Raw genomic sequence first — 17139 nt, 5'->3', positions numbered from 1 at the left:
TTCCTGCCTGTCCTACACCTGCTAGAAAAGAGTCATCCAACCGACTAGAAAAGCCCATGATTTGATTTATTTCATAATCAGAAACCTCAAATGAGGGGGGCACCCTGCTCCTCCACCAGGCTGGCTCTCCGGCTTTTCAAGATAACTACATTATTACTTGGCCTCTCTCCTCACAGCCCCATTCCCCTTCCCAGATCATTCCAGAAGGTGATCCGCAAAAAGCAAAACAAACAAAATAAACAAAAAACCAAAAACAGAAGAGGATGATCCTACTTCATTCCTCACATTAAATATGGAGGTTTGGGGTGACCTTGAGAATAGTATTATTATTTTTTTTTTTGGCTGTGCTGCACGGTGTGCAGGATCCCAGTTCCCTGACCAGGGTTCGAACCCGTGTCCCCTGCAGTGGAAGTGCAGCGTTTCAACCGCAGGACAGCCAGGGAAGTCCCGAGAATAGTATCACTTTCTAAAATCGACAGTATTGAGGTGTAATTTACATACAATAAAATTCACCAGTTTAAAATGTACAATTCGGGACTTCCCTGGTGGTCCGGTGGTAAAGAATCTGTCTTCCAATGCAGGGAACGCGGGTTCAATCCCTAGTCAGGGAACTAAGACCCCACATGCCGCAGGGCAACTAAACCCACGCGCCTCAACTAGAGAGAGAAGCCCGCACACAGCAACGAAAGATCCTGCTGGCCACAAGGAAGATCCCACGTGCCGCAACTAAGACCCAACGCGGCCAAAAATAAATAAATATTTAAAAAATAAAACAAAATGTGCAATTCGATGAGTCTTGATGTACACATGCAGGTAATCACCATAATTGTGACGTAGACCATTTCTGTCGCCCAGAAAGTTCCCTTTTACCTCTTTGGAGTCAATCACCTCCTCCTACCCCAGCCCCTGGCCATCATTGATCCGCTTTCTGTCACTACCGTTTTGCCTTTTTAAGAATTTTCGTATAGATGGAATCATACAGTGTATAACCTTTTCAGTCTGGCTTCCTTTGCTTCGCATCATGCTTTAGAGCTCCAGCACGTTCTGTCAATCAGGTGTTCCTTCCTCTTTACAGCCGAGTAGTATTCCACTGCGGATGAAGCACAGTTCGTTGATTCGTTCACCTGTTGATGATCATTTGGGTTGTTTTCTGAGGATGGTTTTTGAACACAAAAAGACTATATACAAGTTTATTTTGAGAGTACACAATTCGTTTCTATTCATTAACATTACTAATTCAAAGCACTAGTTCTTTCTTAACCTTTAAAACTTAGCCTACAGGGGCTTCGCTGGTGGCGCAGTGGTTGAGGGTCCGCCTGTCGATGCAGGGGAGGCAGGTTCGTGCCCCGATGCGGGAAGATCCCACATGCCGCGGAGCGGCTGGGCCCGTGAGCCATGGCCGCTGAGCCTGCGCGTCCGGAGCCTGTGCTCCGCAATGGGAGAGGCCACAACAGTGAGAGGCCTGCGTACCGCAACAAAACAAAATAAAACAAAACAAAACAAAACAAAACTTAGCCTACAAATCATGTTTGAGAATCTAGCAGATTTTAGCAAATGCTCCTAAAGGGACTTTTTACACACTTGCTTCTTCAAACATTTTCAAGTGCATTTGTAAATGAATAGCTTTGATTTCCTTTTTCAGTACCTCACTTATCTGATAGAAACAAAACCTTCCTGAAGTTTAATTCTTATAAATCTAATAAATCCAACTTATAAAAATTGTTAACCTTAAGTTCTTTTAAAATTATATTTATATAAAAAGCTCAATGTATGGAGATTTCCTCTTTAAACAGAAATATTAATACTCAAGCTTTAATTCTTGGTTTACCATGATATACTTAATCCTAAACCTTTTGAGGTTAAGTTGTATATCAGGTACTCTCTAAGGAAGAAAATTCCATCCAGGTAGCAGAAGTTAATTAGTTCTTCCTCTTCCTAGGGCTGAAAGATGTATTTCTGCTTTAAAAAAAAAAAAAGAACCACAGCCCTCTCACTCATTGAAGTCACCTGTCCACTAAGAAAGACATCTGTGGGGCTGTGGTCACCAGCCACATCCTCGCCGGGGCCCCAAATTCTGTTTGTGAAGTTGAATCGCTGATTCAACCAAAAGGGCTCCTGAGAGGCACTCATTATATAGCTGGTGGGATGAGTGAAACAGTGACAAGTATTGGCTTTGGGGGCTCTTTCTGTTTGATTCAGGAAGGACTGAAAGCTTCTCACTCAACCTGAGAATCTCAGGAAGCTGGCTGACTGACCATACTGCATGGTGGCCCAGCAGGCCCTTTCAAGCAAAAGCCTATGAGTATTTGAAGCTCGATTAGGAATAACCAATATCTGCTACATGAGCAACTACTCCTCCATCCTGACCCCATGGCAGACATTGCTAATCAATCACTGCACCCCTTCCCCGCTGTTAAGACAGCACTACCCAGGGCCAAACCTAATTAATTGAGGTTGGCATGTAAGATGCCTTCCCTGGACTAGCCAGCTTTGATGAGAGAGTGAGGCCTGCCCACTTGGCTCTTACTCAGGGCTTGGTTAATGGGTAACTGGGTTTGGGGTTTGTTCCTGTTTTCTGTGAGTAACCGTGGCCTGCAGAGCAATGACCTGTGAACAGCGGGGAGGAGGCCTGGGTGTTACCCGCCCTGCCTCGGGCATGGAGGTCGGTGCTTCTGTTGGGAGCCCCCGTGTGGGGAGCTGGGGGCGCTGCAGCAGCCTCCCTAGGACACAGGCCACGCTTGAGGTGCAGAGCGGAGAACTCAGGCCCTGGTCCTGGGCAGAGCTCCGCGGCCTCCCTGTGTGGTCATGGGTGAGGCTGGCTCAAAGCTGCCAGAGTTACATCTTCAGCCCAGACCGCTGAAGTCCAGATCCGGAAACCCAACAGCCAAATGTCTCAGAGGCATCCAAAACTAACAGGTCCAAAAGCAAACTCCTGATTCCCATCCCGCTCCCCTCCCTGACACTCTCCTCCCTGGATCCTCAAGGTCTCAGGAAATGACCGCTCTGTCCTGCAAGCTGCTCAGGCTAAAAGCCCTGGAGTTGTCTTTGACACCTCTTTCTCTCACAGCCCACATCGGGTCTGTCAGCAAATACTATCAGCTCTGTCTTCAAAATAGCTTCAGAATCTGGCCACTTCTCACCGTCGGCACCTTTATCCTCCAGTCCAAGCCTTCAGCACGTCTGCATCTCCCCTCCGGATTCCATCAGCGGCCTCCTCCCTGGGCTCCTTGCCTCACCCTGCCCTGCAGTCCATTCTCCTCACAGCAGCCGGAGGGGGCTTGGAATACAGAAGTCAGATGAGGTCACCCATTTGTTCAGAACCTTCCAATGACTTATCAGCCCACATAAAGGCCAAAGCCCTCCCCAGGCTACAAAGCCCCCCATGGCTGTCTACCTATTTCCACACCTCACCTCTGGCCCCATTTCATAGTATTCACCCCATTGCCCACCATCTTCTGCTACCCTGGCCTCTTTGCCATTCCTTGAAGGCAGGCATCACCCCATCTCTGGGCCTTTACCCTTACTCTCCTCTCTGCCCAAATGCTTGACTTCCAGACATCCACATGGCTCCTAGATATCCAGAAGGTGGTTCCCTCTGCTCCTCTGGTTTTTGCTGGATGTCACTTCAATGAAGCCTTCCCTGACAGCCCCCATTTTATTTTATTTCTTTTTAAAGATTTTTATTTTGATGGGGAAAGTCTTTATTGAATTTGTTACGATATTGCTTCTGTTTTATGTTTTGGTTTTTTGGCCCCAAGGCATGTGGAATCTTAGCTCCCCACCAGGGATCAAACCTGCACCCCCTGCATTGGAAGGCGAAGTCGTAACCACTGGACTGCCAGGGAAGTTCCTGACAGCCCCATTTTAAACTGCAAGTCCTCCTCCAGCCCCAGCTCTCCCTGTCCCCCTTCCAAGCTCTATTTTTGGCCATCCTCATTACTTATACTAAGACAAATACAAACTTTTTCTTATTGTATTTGTTGTCGATCTCCCTCCATAGAATGTAAGCTGCAGGAGGCAGGGAGGTGTGTGTGTGTGTGTGTGTGTGTGTGTGTGTGTGTGTGGTTGCTCCAACCCTGGTAACCTACAATGGTGGTGGTATTAGAACACAGAAGCCACTTAATAAATACTGGTTGAGTAAATAATAACAATAACTGAAATGCGTTAAGTACTTACTAAGTGCCAGACGCTGTTCCAAAAATACTTTTCATGTATTATCTAATTTCACTTTTGCAATAGTTTCACGAGGTGAATCCTAATATCCCCATAGACAGACAAGGAAACTGAAGCACAGAGCTCTTATGGTGCTTGCTAGTATGTGATGGGGCCAGAATTTTAATCCAGATGGCTGACTCCAGATATTAAATTCTTAGCCACTCTGCTATATTGGTCTCAAATGCATGAATGAATAAATGAATGCATGAATGAAAAAAATGAATGAAAGAAGAGTAATTATTTATTGTACCTGCACCAGAAACAATGAAGTTTAGAATTAGACAGAAGTAGGGTAAAATTCTAGATTTTCTATGTACTAGAATACAAGATTTGGATAGGTTTCTTATCTTCTCTAAATCCCAGGGTCCTTATGGGCCAAAAGGGGGAAATCTACCTTTTTATCTACGAAGTGTTAGCGGTTTCATCCAGTATAGATGTTTTTGGTAAGTTACTGCCCTCTAGTGGTCGGTTAAAATAACTCATACTTGCTCTGTGAAATACGGAATCCCTAAATGGTGTAGCCCCAAAGCCGATAGTTTCTGCAAATAAAATAGTTCAGGATTCTTGGTTCCTTTAGTCTCCTGGATCCTATTAGTCTTCAGGGGCTAAATGAGGATAAGGCCTCCTCAAAGAGAAACAGGAAGGACTAGCCCAGGTGGGTCCCTGAAGGGCAGAATGGCTCCAAGGAAATGATCCTCATGAAAAATAAGTTACCCAATCTCCCTGCCCAAACAAACACACGCAAAAATGATGACAGGTTAAGTAGGTTTCACAGTTGAGTTTTCCACACCTGCCAAGAACATATCCTCCTTATGTGACGGTTACTTTTATGTGTTAACTTGACTGGGTTACAGGATACCCAGACATTTGGTCAAACATTATTCTGGGTGTGTCTATGAGTTTTTGGATGACATTAACATTTGAGTTGGTAGACCGAGTCAGCAGATTGCTCTGCATAATGTGGGTGGGCCTCATCCAATCAGCTGAAGGCCTGACTAGAGCAAAAAGTCTGAGTAAGAAGAAACTTGGCCTGCCTGTTGGGTCGGGACATAGGCATTTTTCAGCCTCCAGACTCAAACTAAAACATCAGATCTTTCTGGGTCTCGAGCCTGCTGGCTTTTGGACTGGAACTTATACTATTGGTTGCTCTGGTTCTCAGGCCTTCAGACTCAGAGTGGAACTACCCCAGCAGCTCTCCTGGGTCTCCTGCCTGCCAACTGCAGTTCTTAGGACTTCTCAGCCTGCATAATCACATGAGCCAATTCCTAATAATAAATCTCTCTTTCTCTCTTTCCCTATAGATAGATAGATAGAGCGAGATCGATATAGACGTAGATATAGATACACACACACTCACATACATCCTATTGGTTCTGTTTCTGTTTCTCTGGAGAACTCTGACTATTTTACACAAACTGTTTTAGGAGATGGAAAAAAGGGAAAGCTACCTAACTCATTTTCTAGTATTAGTATGACCTTGACATCAGGCCCAGGCAAGGGCAACTAGAGGTAAGAACCTTACAGAACAAACCTAATTATAATTATAGATGCAAACATCCTATATAATAAAACAGAATCCATATTGTATAGAAATATAAAAACAGGGACTTCCCTGGTGGTCCAGTGGTTAAGACTCCGTGCTCCCAGTGCAGGGGGTCTGGGTTCAATCCCTGGTCAGGGAACTAGATCCCACATGCCACAACTAAAGATCCTGCATACCGCAACTAAGAGCCGGTGCAGCCAAATAAATAAATAAAAATTTTAAAATGTATATAAAAACGCAGGAATATATAGTAGAGTTTAGCCAAAAATGCAAGGATATTTTAACACCAGGTAACAACTCCTGTATTCTGAACCTTAATATATTAAGAGAGAAAAAGCATATGATCACTTTAATAAATGTGTAAAAGTCATTTGATGAAATTAAACACTCATATTTTTTTTAGTTTTAGCAAATTAGGATTAGCATGGTAATACGTCAACCTGATAAGGATATTTACCAAATGCCTAGACATCATACTTAAGGGGGAAACTCTAGCATTCTCGCATAAAGATCGAAAAGAAGGTAAGAATGTTCTCTAGTCTCAACTTTACTGGCACTTCTAGCTCATGTAATAAAAGAAAAAACATAGAGGTTTAGAAAATAGAAAGGAAGAATTACACTATCCTTATATGCATATGATTTATTTTCTTCCCAGTAAATAAAGGAATCTACCTGCAAAGTATTAGAACTAATAAGAATATTTAGCAGGATTGCTGAATACTAGAGCATCCTACATAAATCAGTGACATTCTTATTGAATGCTTACAGGATTAGCAACAGGAAACAAGAAAATATAATCAAAATGTAATCAAAAGCTATTGTTCCAATAGCAACAAAAATTATAAGGGACCTAGGAATACATATACAAAAGATTTCTAGATGTTTTGCCAGGAAACTGTAAAACATCTTTTAAATGTAAAGAAATACAAACCAAACGTACTTTTTTTTAAAAAAATTATTTATTTTATTTTTGGCTGCACTGGGTCCCTGTTGCTGCACCTGGGCTTTTCTCTAGTTGAGGCGAGCAGGGGCTACTCTTTGCTGCGGTGCACTGGCTTCTCATTGCGGTGGCTTCTCTTGTTGCGGAGCGCGGGCTCTAGAGCGCAGGCTCAGTAGTTGTGGCGCACGGACTTAGTTGTTCCGTGGCATGTGGGATCTTCCCAGACTAGGGCTCGAACCCGTGTGCCCTGCATTGGCAGGTGGATTTTTAACCACTGTGCCACCAGGGAAGCCCCCAAATGTACTCTTACCATACGACTTAACAGTTGTGCTCCTTGGTATTTACCCACATGTGTTGAAAAGACGTCCATACAAAAACCTGCACCCAGGTGTTTATAGTAGCTTTTTTCATAATTGCCAAAACTTGGAAATGACCAAGATGTCCTTCAGTAGGTGAATGGGTAAACTATGGTACATCGAGACAGTGGAATATCATTTAGCTCTAAAAAGAAATGAGCTGTCGAGCCTTGAAGACATGGAGAAAACTTAAATGCATAGTATTACTAAGTGAAAAAAGTTAATTTGGCTACATACTGCATGATTCCAACTATATGATGCTCTGGAAAAGGTAAAACTCTGAAGGCGGTGAAAGACCAGTGGTTGTAAGGGTTTGCGGGGAGGAGGGTATAGGGAAAGGCAGAGCACAGAGGACTTTTAGGGCAGTGGAACTATTCTATATGATACTATCATGGTGGATATACGCCATTAATACATTTGTCAAAGTCCATAAACCGTACAAGACCAAGAGTGAACCCTAATGTAAACTACCGATTTTGGATGATAATGATGTGTCAGGGCAGGTCCATCGATTGTAACAAATGTACCACTCTGGTGTGGGGTGTGCAGACATGCAGGATGTTGGCACTGGAGGAAGCTGTGCGTGTAGGGGGAAAGGAGCCTATGAGAGCCCTCTGCACTTTCCACTCAATTTTGCAGTGAACCTAAAATTGGTTTTAAAAATAAAGTCTATTTTTGGACTTCTCTGGTGGCGCACTGGTCAAGAATCCTCCTGCCAATACGGGGGGCACGGGTTCAAGCCCTGGTCCGGGAAGATCCCACATGCCGCAGAGCAACAAAGCCCATGTGCCACAACTACTGAGCCTGCACTGTAGAACCTGCGAGCCACAACTACTGAAGCCCACACGCCACAACTACTGAGCCCACATGCCGCAGCTACTGGGCCCGCATGCCTAGAGCCCATACCTGCAACAAGAAAAGCCATCACAAAGAGAAGCCCACACACCACAACGAAGAGTAGCCCCCGCTTGCTGCAACTAGAGAAAGCAAGCACGCAGCAAGGAAGACCCAACGCAGCCAAAAATAAATAAATCAATAAATAAAGTCTATTTTTAAAAGTAAAGGAAGATCTATATAAATGGAAATATATTATTTGTTCATGGATGGGAATACTCATATAGTAATGATGCCAGGTCACCTGCAAGTAAATCTATGATCTCAGAGCTATTCCAATCAAAAATCCAACAAGGTTTTTCATGGAACTAGATGAAGTGATTCCAAATCCATATGGAAGTGTAAAGATCCAAGAACAGTCAAGAAAACACCGAAAAGGAAAGGAACGAAGGAATGAAGAGAGGTTAGGAGGCAAGGGAAGCAAAAGAAAATATAACCAGAAATAAAGGAAACACCACTGCAAATTAAAACGGCACAACCATCAGATGGGTAAAAATCAAAGTCGGATAATGACAAGTGTCAGTGGTAAGGACCTGTGGAAACCCACAAGCTGCCTATGGGAGTGTAATTGATACCACTGACAACATTGTGAAAAGTTGTACTCCCTACCACCCGGCAACTGTATACCCTAGAGAAATTTTCCCCAAATGTGCCCCAAGAGACTGTCAAGGCCATTCATGGGAGCACCGCTGACAGAAAAACTGTATCACTGGTAATGCCCACTAGTAGAAAAATAAACTATGGCATGTTCCTCCAATAAAAGATAATTGAGCAGTTAAAATAAATGAACCAGATTTACACGTATCAATATCATGCTGAGACAGTAAACAAGGTGCAGAAATGTATCTGCAGTGTGAGAGCACTTAGGAAAATATTTGAAAATCACATTCCATTTTTCTTATTATTGAGATAAAATTCACATAACAAAATTCACCATTTTAAAGTGAACATTCAGTGGGTTTTATTATTTTTGCAGAGTTATGAAACCATTGCCACCATCTAATTCCAGTACAATTTTTTCTTTTTTCTTTTTTTTTTTTTTTTTTTTTGCGGTACGCAGGCCTCTCACTGTTGTGGCCTCTCCCGTTGCGGAGCACAGGCTCCGGATGCGCAGGCTCAGCGGCCATGGCTCATGGGCCCAGCCGCTCGGCGGCATGTGGGATCTTCCCGGACCGGGGCACGAACCCGTGTCCCCTGAATCGGCAGGCGGACTCTCAACCACTGCGCCACCAGGGAAGCCCCTCCAGTACATTTTTATCACCCCAAAAAGAAGCTCCGTACCCACTAAGAAGTCACTTGTCACTCCTCTTTCCTCCCCACCCAGCCTCTGGCAATCATTCATCTTTTTCTGTGTCTATGGATTTGCCTGTAAATATGGACTCACACAATATTTGGCCTTTGGTGTCTGGCTTCTTTCACTGATAATGTTTTCAAGGCTGGTCCGTGTTAGCATGGTAGCACTGCGTTTCTTTTTATCGCTTATTCCATTATATAGACATACCACATTTGTTTATTCGTTCATCAGTTCGTGGATATTTACTTTGTTTCCACTTTGGGGCTATTGTGAACAGTGCTACTCTAAACCGCACATTCTGTTTTGTGCCAGAAATAGATTAGAAGGATACACATCAGATTAATAATAACAACTGTGCCTAGGAATGAAAGGGAGGGAGAGGAATTGGACTGGGGAGAGGAACGGAGTGACCTTCAGCTTTATCTGCGATGTTCTATTTATTTTATATAAAAAAGTCTATCTGAAGCAAAAATGTTAATAGTTGGTTATGCTGGGCGATGAGCACATGGGTGTTTGGAATATTATTCTCTGGGCTTTTCTGGAATATTCTTAAATGCTTTAAACTGAAAGCCATATTCTGGACCTAAACCCTCCTGCAGCAAAGGTCTGGCATCTGGGGGCCGCGGGGGCAAGCACTGGGGGGTGGGGAGAGGCCCGGAGGAAGAGGCCCAGCCCAGGCCCAGGGAGGAGTGGCTGGAGGTCCACGGAAGCCTGGCTCAGAAGCCCCTGACCCTCCCAAATATCTCTCCTGGGCCCCCCGGGAAGAGGGCTCAGATCTGCTCTCCAAGACCTCTCTCTGGTGGCAGAGCCAGGACCAGGGAGGGAGAGAGGGAGGCTGAAACCCCATCTCTCCTTCCTTCTTAGCCATGCTTCTGGAAGGAGTCCCCACGCCCCCCCATCCCATCCCCCATGTCCCCACTTCCCAAACTCCTCCACCCTCCGCTCAGGACCAACTCATTTGTGAGGCCAGCGCACAATGGCAATGTGGAGTCCCTTGTTCAAAGACTGGTGAGGGGCGATGCCTAACTCCACAGAGGCAGCCCCAGCTGGGCGGTGTGAGCATGCAGGGGCCTCTAGGTCACTGGGTTCATTCATTCTCTTGTGCATTCACTCATTCAGATGGGTGCTTAGTACGAGCCTGGCGTTGTGTAAGTGCTGGGTTACAGTGGTGAGCCAGACACATCCAGCTTCGAGAAGCTTACCTTCTGGCAAGGGCCTCAGGTTTAAGCCCAGACACAAAACAGATCGTCACAAACTGCAGTTCGGAAACACTATGAAGGACAAGGAGGCAGGCCTGACCACGAGATGCCCCCCACGAGAGAGTGACACCGGAGTGGAGATCTGGAGGATGAGTGGAGTTATCTTAGCAAAAGGTGGGGGCAGTGGTGCGGGCTGAGGCTGGGAAGAACATTTCAGAACATTCCTGGCAGATGAGGGGGTGACATCTTCAAGGACCTGCAGGGCGGTACAGCTAGAGCCAGGGAGGGAGGAGTGAGAGGACCAGATGAGATTGAAGAGGGGCCTTGAGATCGAGCACCCCCTTCATGGGCCTCCAATTGTACTCTCATTGCCTTAATTTTTTCCTTTAAATTGGCTTCCTTTGTATCCTTACTCTAAGCACAAATATTCGTGACATCAAAGAATTGGCATACCACATCTTTTTCCTAATACACAGTTGAAATAAAAAAATGTTCCTCCATGCCTTACCTAACACCATCCCCCTTCCCACCTCAGTTTGGAAAACACCATTTTATCACCAACTCTGTCTTAATAGCCATGGGAAGCCTTTAACAGGATTTCAGCTGTGTGAGGCCGGTGACATGTCTCATTTACATTTTTTAAAATGAATTCTGGCTGCCCAGTGCAGGGTGTATGGCAGGGGCTCCTGCAGGAGATGTATGAGGGGGCCATTGCCGGCATCCAGGGACAAGCCATGGGGACCTGAGGGAAGAGGGAACCAGCCCTTCCCACCAGCACTCGCACGAGCCCCACCCTCTACCCAACCCCAAATCTCCTTTCTTTTATCTCCCTGTGCTGATTCATGGCCTTTCCAGATAAGTAGATTCTTCTGTGATCCTCCCATCTCAGTATCAGCCCCAGGATTCTGGACTATGTGTCCGGTGCACTCACGAGAGCCCAGCTTCCTGGGCCAGTTCAGGCTGATCACAGTTAGGACTTTGGGGTCACATCTCATCAGGTCCTGTGGCCTCCAATCCAGCAACAAGGGCTCCCATGTACGATCGCTGCTCATGCTCAGGAACTAAGCGGGTTCCATGAAGGTGGCTTTCTATCACCTATATCTTGATGACTCAGACCCCACCCTTAACCACTGGACCGCACTGCTTCATTCACCCTCATGACCCACCCTCCGTAGCCTGCCTCACTCGAAAGCTTTCTACCTACTGGAAGTCTTGACTCCCTCTGCTGCTACCTCCCACCCCCACTGAGAGTGGCCCTTCCCCACTGCTGCTGGAAAACCATTACTCCTCCACTCTCCTGCAAAACAAAACTGCCCTCCGTGCGTCCAGTTCATTAGCTATTTGATGACGGGGTTGGGGAAGGAGGATGCTCTGTGCCGCCTTGTGCTAAATACCTGGAGTGTGATAGTGAGCAAGGTGGACAACCTGGCACCCCCAGGCGGTGGGGGAGGAGCCCTTTCCAGTACAGCCACGTGAGGAAGGAAAGGGACACAGTTCTGAGCTGGATTTCGAAAAGGCTGGAGCTCTACTGGAAGGTAGAGGGCAGGGCTATGGGGCAGGAGGAGAGGAGAGCAGAGGCAAGACTTTGGGAAACTTTTAAGGCATTTAAAGTGTATTCCAAAGGCAAAGCAGAGTTCTGGAAGGGGTTGAGCAAGGGAGGGGCAGGGCAGGATTTGCACTTTGGAAAGACAGCTCTGAGCTGAGAATGGGAGGGGTGAGGAGGACCCCCAGGCTGAGAGCCCAGCAGGAGTGGAAGGGAGGGTCGGTAGGTCTGGAGGTTCTAGTAGGTGGGACCAGGGTCCATGGCTTGGTGTTTGGCTGAAGGTGGTTGGGGCAATGGGGTGCGAAGAGACACTGGCTGATGCCTGAAATGGGAAGGGTGCAACTAGATGAGTGGTGGGGGGGTGGCACTGGGCACCTGCTATATGCGAGGAACTGAAGATACAGGCTTGCGCAAGACCTCCGGGCCTGCCCCACGGAGCTCACAGTCGTGATGAATGGTGCCTTCTAGACCTTCATTCATTCTGGGAAGGAAGAGCGCCAGGATAGAGAATTGCAGAGGCACCTCCTAGCAGAGGTGGTCTCTTGCAGGAGGAGATACCTGAGCTGAGACCAGGAGAATGAGAAAGGTGCCTGCCAGGAGAAGTCGCAGCTAATGCAAAGGTCCTAAAGGACCAAGAGGCCAGTGCAGCTGGGGTGTATGTAGGAAACTAGGGAGGAGTGCTTCCAGAAGAGTCTGAACAGGAACCCTGTCCTCTCCTCCAAAGGAGGGACCACGGAGGGGCGTGCCATTTCTCTGTTCCAGGCTAATCCCTACTCCAGAGCCCCAGGCCACACCCCCTCCTCACCAGAGCCCCAGGCCACACCCCCTCCTCATGCCATGGGGACCTTGTCTCATGATTCTTCGCTCCACCTGGGAGCTTCTATTTCTTCCATTGGCTCATCTTCTTCAGTAACGAACACCTCTAGGCACCACCATCTCAGGAAGCCTCCCTGGATGGATTTACGGTTTGAAATCCCATCCAGCGAGCACCACCGTCACTGTTCTCACCTCTCTGGATCCTCCTCAGTCTCCTTCACGGCCCCTTCAAAGTGGATGCTCCCCAGGGTTTCAACGTCCTACCTTCTCCCCTCCACCGACTTCCTCCATCATACTTATGCTGATGACTCACAATCCTATACGGCCTTTTGTTCACTCAGCAAAAATGCAGGGAAACCTACTCCAAGCCAGACATTGTGCCAGGCATTGGGGATACAAGGGTGGACAAGACAGACGTGGTTCCTTGACTTGGTACAGGTTATAGTCTAGTAAATTGGCCTTACTAGAACTGACAGACAGTGATATGGGATGTGAAGGAAATTGACAGAGTGAAGTGGTGGCCATGCTGCCTTAGACAGGACGGACATGAAGGGCCTTTTGGGGGAGGTGGTATTTAGGGTGGCGCCTAAAGAATGTGAATAAGCCAGGCAGGGAGTCACTGGGGGAAGAGCCTTCCAAGCCCAGGGAGAGCATGTGCAAAGGCCCTGAAATGGGAAGGGTTCAAAGAACAAAAAGAAGGGCTGTGTGGCTGGAGCAGCTTAAACAAGGCATGAGGTGAAATGAGATTGGGGAGAAGGGTGTCAATTAGCTCGGTGCAGGGCTTTGTAAGTTACAGCAAAGAGTCTGGTATTATTTTAAGAGCAATGAAAAAACTTGAAGAGTTTTATACAGGGGAAAAGATTTTTAAAAGTCTACTCTGGCCGCTGTATGAAAAGTGGATTGGAAAAGCAACAAAAACTGGAGCAGGCAGCCAACTAAGAAGCTATGGCATTGGTCCAGGTGAGAAATACTGACCTGCAACCTCTCTTCTGCGGGGCCACCTGGGCTTGTATACCTAGCTCTTTGCTGGGCATCCTCCCTCCCCACTGAGTCCCCATCTATCCAATACCCTAAGCTGGAAGTCTGGAAGTGTCTTTTTCTCCCTCACCTTCCCTTGCATTTGTAGGGGGGAGAAAAATAATTTTCTCTCTCTCCTACCGAATTCTGGGCTGAGACCCCTGTAATAAAAGACAGGTTAAAAAGGGAAAAACAAACAAGTTTATTAACACGTATACCTCAGGTACACATGGCAGACACCCAGGGAAAAGTGAGTAACTCCCTGAAGTGGTTTAGAGTTCAGGCTTAAATACCATCTTAACAGAGAAAGAAGAGGGGAGATCTAGGCCTTTTAGAAGAGAGAAAATGATTTCTAGGAAAGTGAATGGGCCCTTAGAAGATGGGAGATATAACAGTTTGCGACGAAGTTGGTCTGGGTGTGGTGTTGATGTCTAGTGTCTTCTCCTATGATGTGAGAGTCAATCTTCCTGGGTGATGAAATGTCCAGGGAGTGGATTTTTGACAATTCAGTTCCTTCTGGAAGATCCGTCTTTAGGCAGATAAGGGGAATTCAGAGAAAGCCTCTCTTTGCATGTACTGTTTTTCAGGTGCCTCCAGCTCAAAATAACCAATATGCCGAAGTAGCATATTCTGCCGCCCTTCACATTCCACCACCAACTCCTATTGATTCTGCTTCCTAAATTTCTCTGGGATGCATCCTTTTTTGTCTGTCCTTGCTTTCACTGTCCTCATTTGAGCTCCATTAAATGGCCTCTTTATGAGTACCCTTTTCCCATCCTTATCGGTTGAATCGAGTACCCCCCTCTCCTGCAAAAAACTATGTTGAATTCCTAACCCCCAGTCATTTCAGAATGTGATCTTGTTTGGAGATAGTTTCGTTGCAGATGAAATTAGTTAAGATGAGGTCGTGCTGGAATAGGGTGGGCCCCTGATCCAGTAAAGTTGGTGTCCTTATAAGAAGAGGGAAGATGATGTGAAGATGGAAACAGAGGGAGAACGCCATGTGAGGACAGATTTGGAGTGATGTATCCACAAGCCAAAGAACACCAAAGACTGTAGGTACCACCAGAAGCCAGGAAGAGGCAGAGATAGGTTCCCCTACAGGTTTCAGAGGGAGCCTCCAGAGCTGTGAGACAAAACATGTCTGTTTTTTCAAGCCACCCGATTTGTGGTACTTTGTTACAGCAGCCCTAGGACACGAATGTACGCACTATTTCAAACTCCTTACCAGCCATCCAGGTAGAGGTGGCTCTACCACCTAGGGGATAAAGTCTAGGGATTCTAGGGGCATGGCATGAAAACACTTTAAGATCTGGCCCTCTATCCACATATCCAGTTTTATTTCCTGCCATTCTCATCTTTCTGCAAAGTTATCAACATTAAACCACTTATAATTCTCTCAACAGATTTCCTCCTCTGGGCTCTTTGCACAGACTCTACGCAGAATGTCTTCTGCTAAGGGTCCCATTTGCATTGTAAATGCCATTTGCTTGTTTCAAACACAGGCTCAGTCAACTCACAAATAAAGACAAGGAAATGCCAATAACCATATGAAAAGACAGTCACCCTATTAGCACCAACAGCACAACAGCAACAAAATACCATTACCTATTAGATTGAGGAAAATATTTAAAATTGATAACATTCAGAGCTGGCAAAGATGCAGGGAACTGGGCCTTTTCATACATTTCTCTTGGGAGACTGAATTACAACAAACTTTTGGAAAACTCTGGTAGTGCCTGTTAAAATTTAAAATACATGTACTCTTTGACCCTTGCAATCCCATTTTTGAGGCTATCCAGCCAAATTAAAGGCCCTGGTAATTAAGGTCAAGATGTTCATGGCAATATTTTATTATGGCTCCAACCTGAAAACAATGTGTGTCTGTGAGTAGAAAATGTTTGAGCAAATTATGGTTCACCCTCATTGGCAAGGAACTTGTTAATCTACCTGGGTTGACCTGAGTGCATGCCATGACACAGTGCCACGTAGATGTACATTTCTATGACCACAGAGAGAAGTATAAAAGAAATCCACAAAACAGTGATTCCATTGGGGAGAGGGAAATTTGCCTTTATTTTTATTCTCTTCTTCAGAGTTTGGTTTGTTTCAATAAGCAAGCATTGTTCTTTAGTTTGAAAGGAAAAGTAGGTTAGATCAGAAAAAAGAGAAGGGCCCAGCTGTTCCCTTTTGGAGAGACCCTTTCTGGCCTTTTTAGTTAGTTAATTACACCCCCCCACCCCTTGGACTTACACTATGTCCTCTCCAAGGCATTTATCATGCTGTGATGGAACTTACATGTTTGCATGCCCGCCTCTCATCTATTCATTTCTGCTCCCCATATCCAGCATATAATAGGTGTCAGGCAATTACTGGATAGATGAATAGATGGATGGATGGATGGATGAATAATCAAGTTACTTCTCTCTCTTACGATCTGCCCAACATGTTATCTGTAGCTAATTTAGAGATCATTATCCATTCATTTCTGGATTTTTGGTTTCTTACGCCTGTGTCATTTCTTTCACTAGACTGTGAGCTACTCAAAGGTAGGGTCTGTGCCTGCTCCATGGTAGCTATTCTTGCAGAAGCAAAGCTCTACACGCATGGTTTTAGTGAGTTCTCACAACAATTCTTTGAGGCAGACCCTTTTATATATATCCCAGTTTCACTGAGCTATGATTCACAAGTCATACAATTCACCCACTTAAAGTGTGCAATTCAGTTGCCTTGAGTGTATTCACAGAGCTGTACAACCATAATCCCAATCAATTCTAGAACGTTTTCATCAACCCAGAATGAAACCCCCCATCTGTTGGCAGTCACTCCCCATTTCCTTCCAGGGTCCTCCCACCCCCAGCCCTAGGAACTGCCAATTTACTTTCTGTCTCTTTGGATTTGCCTCTTCTGGACATTTCATGTAAATGGAATCCTACAATATGCTATCTTTTGTGACTGACTCTTTCATTTAGCATGATGCTTTCAAGGTTCATTCATGTGGTAGCAGGTGCCAGTACGTTATTATTATCATTAGCTGAAGAATATTGCATTGTATGGGTATCATAAGTGCCTGGGGCCTGGGCCGAGCAGAGTGGTGGTGAGTAGGACACAGCCGTATGGAGCTTCTACAATGTTCCTGGGGATCTTGATAAAATGCAGATTCTCATTCAATAGGCAGGGGGTGGGGCCTGAGAAGCAGCATTGCTAAGAAGCTCCCAGGTGATATCGAGAGATGCAGAGGATTTCTACCAGAAAGGCAGGGAATTTGGGCTCTTTCTCATACACGGCATCCACTGGCTTTAACCCTGCTAGCCACCAAGAT

Source organism: Stenella coeruleoalba (assembly GCF_951394435.1).
Source record: "Stenella coeruleoalba genome assembly, chromosome: 1".
Taxonomy (NCBI): domain Eukaryota; kingdom Metazoa; phylum Chordata; class Mammalia; order Artiodactyla; family Delphinidae; genus Stenella; species Stenella coeruleoalba.
The sequence above is the reverse complement of the archived record's forward strand: the minus strand, read 5'-3'. Positions refer to the sequence as shown.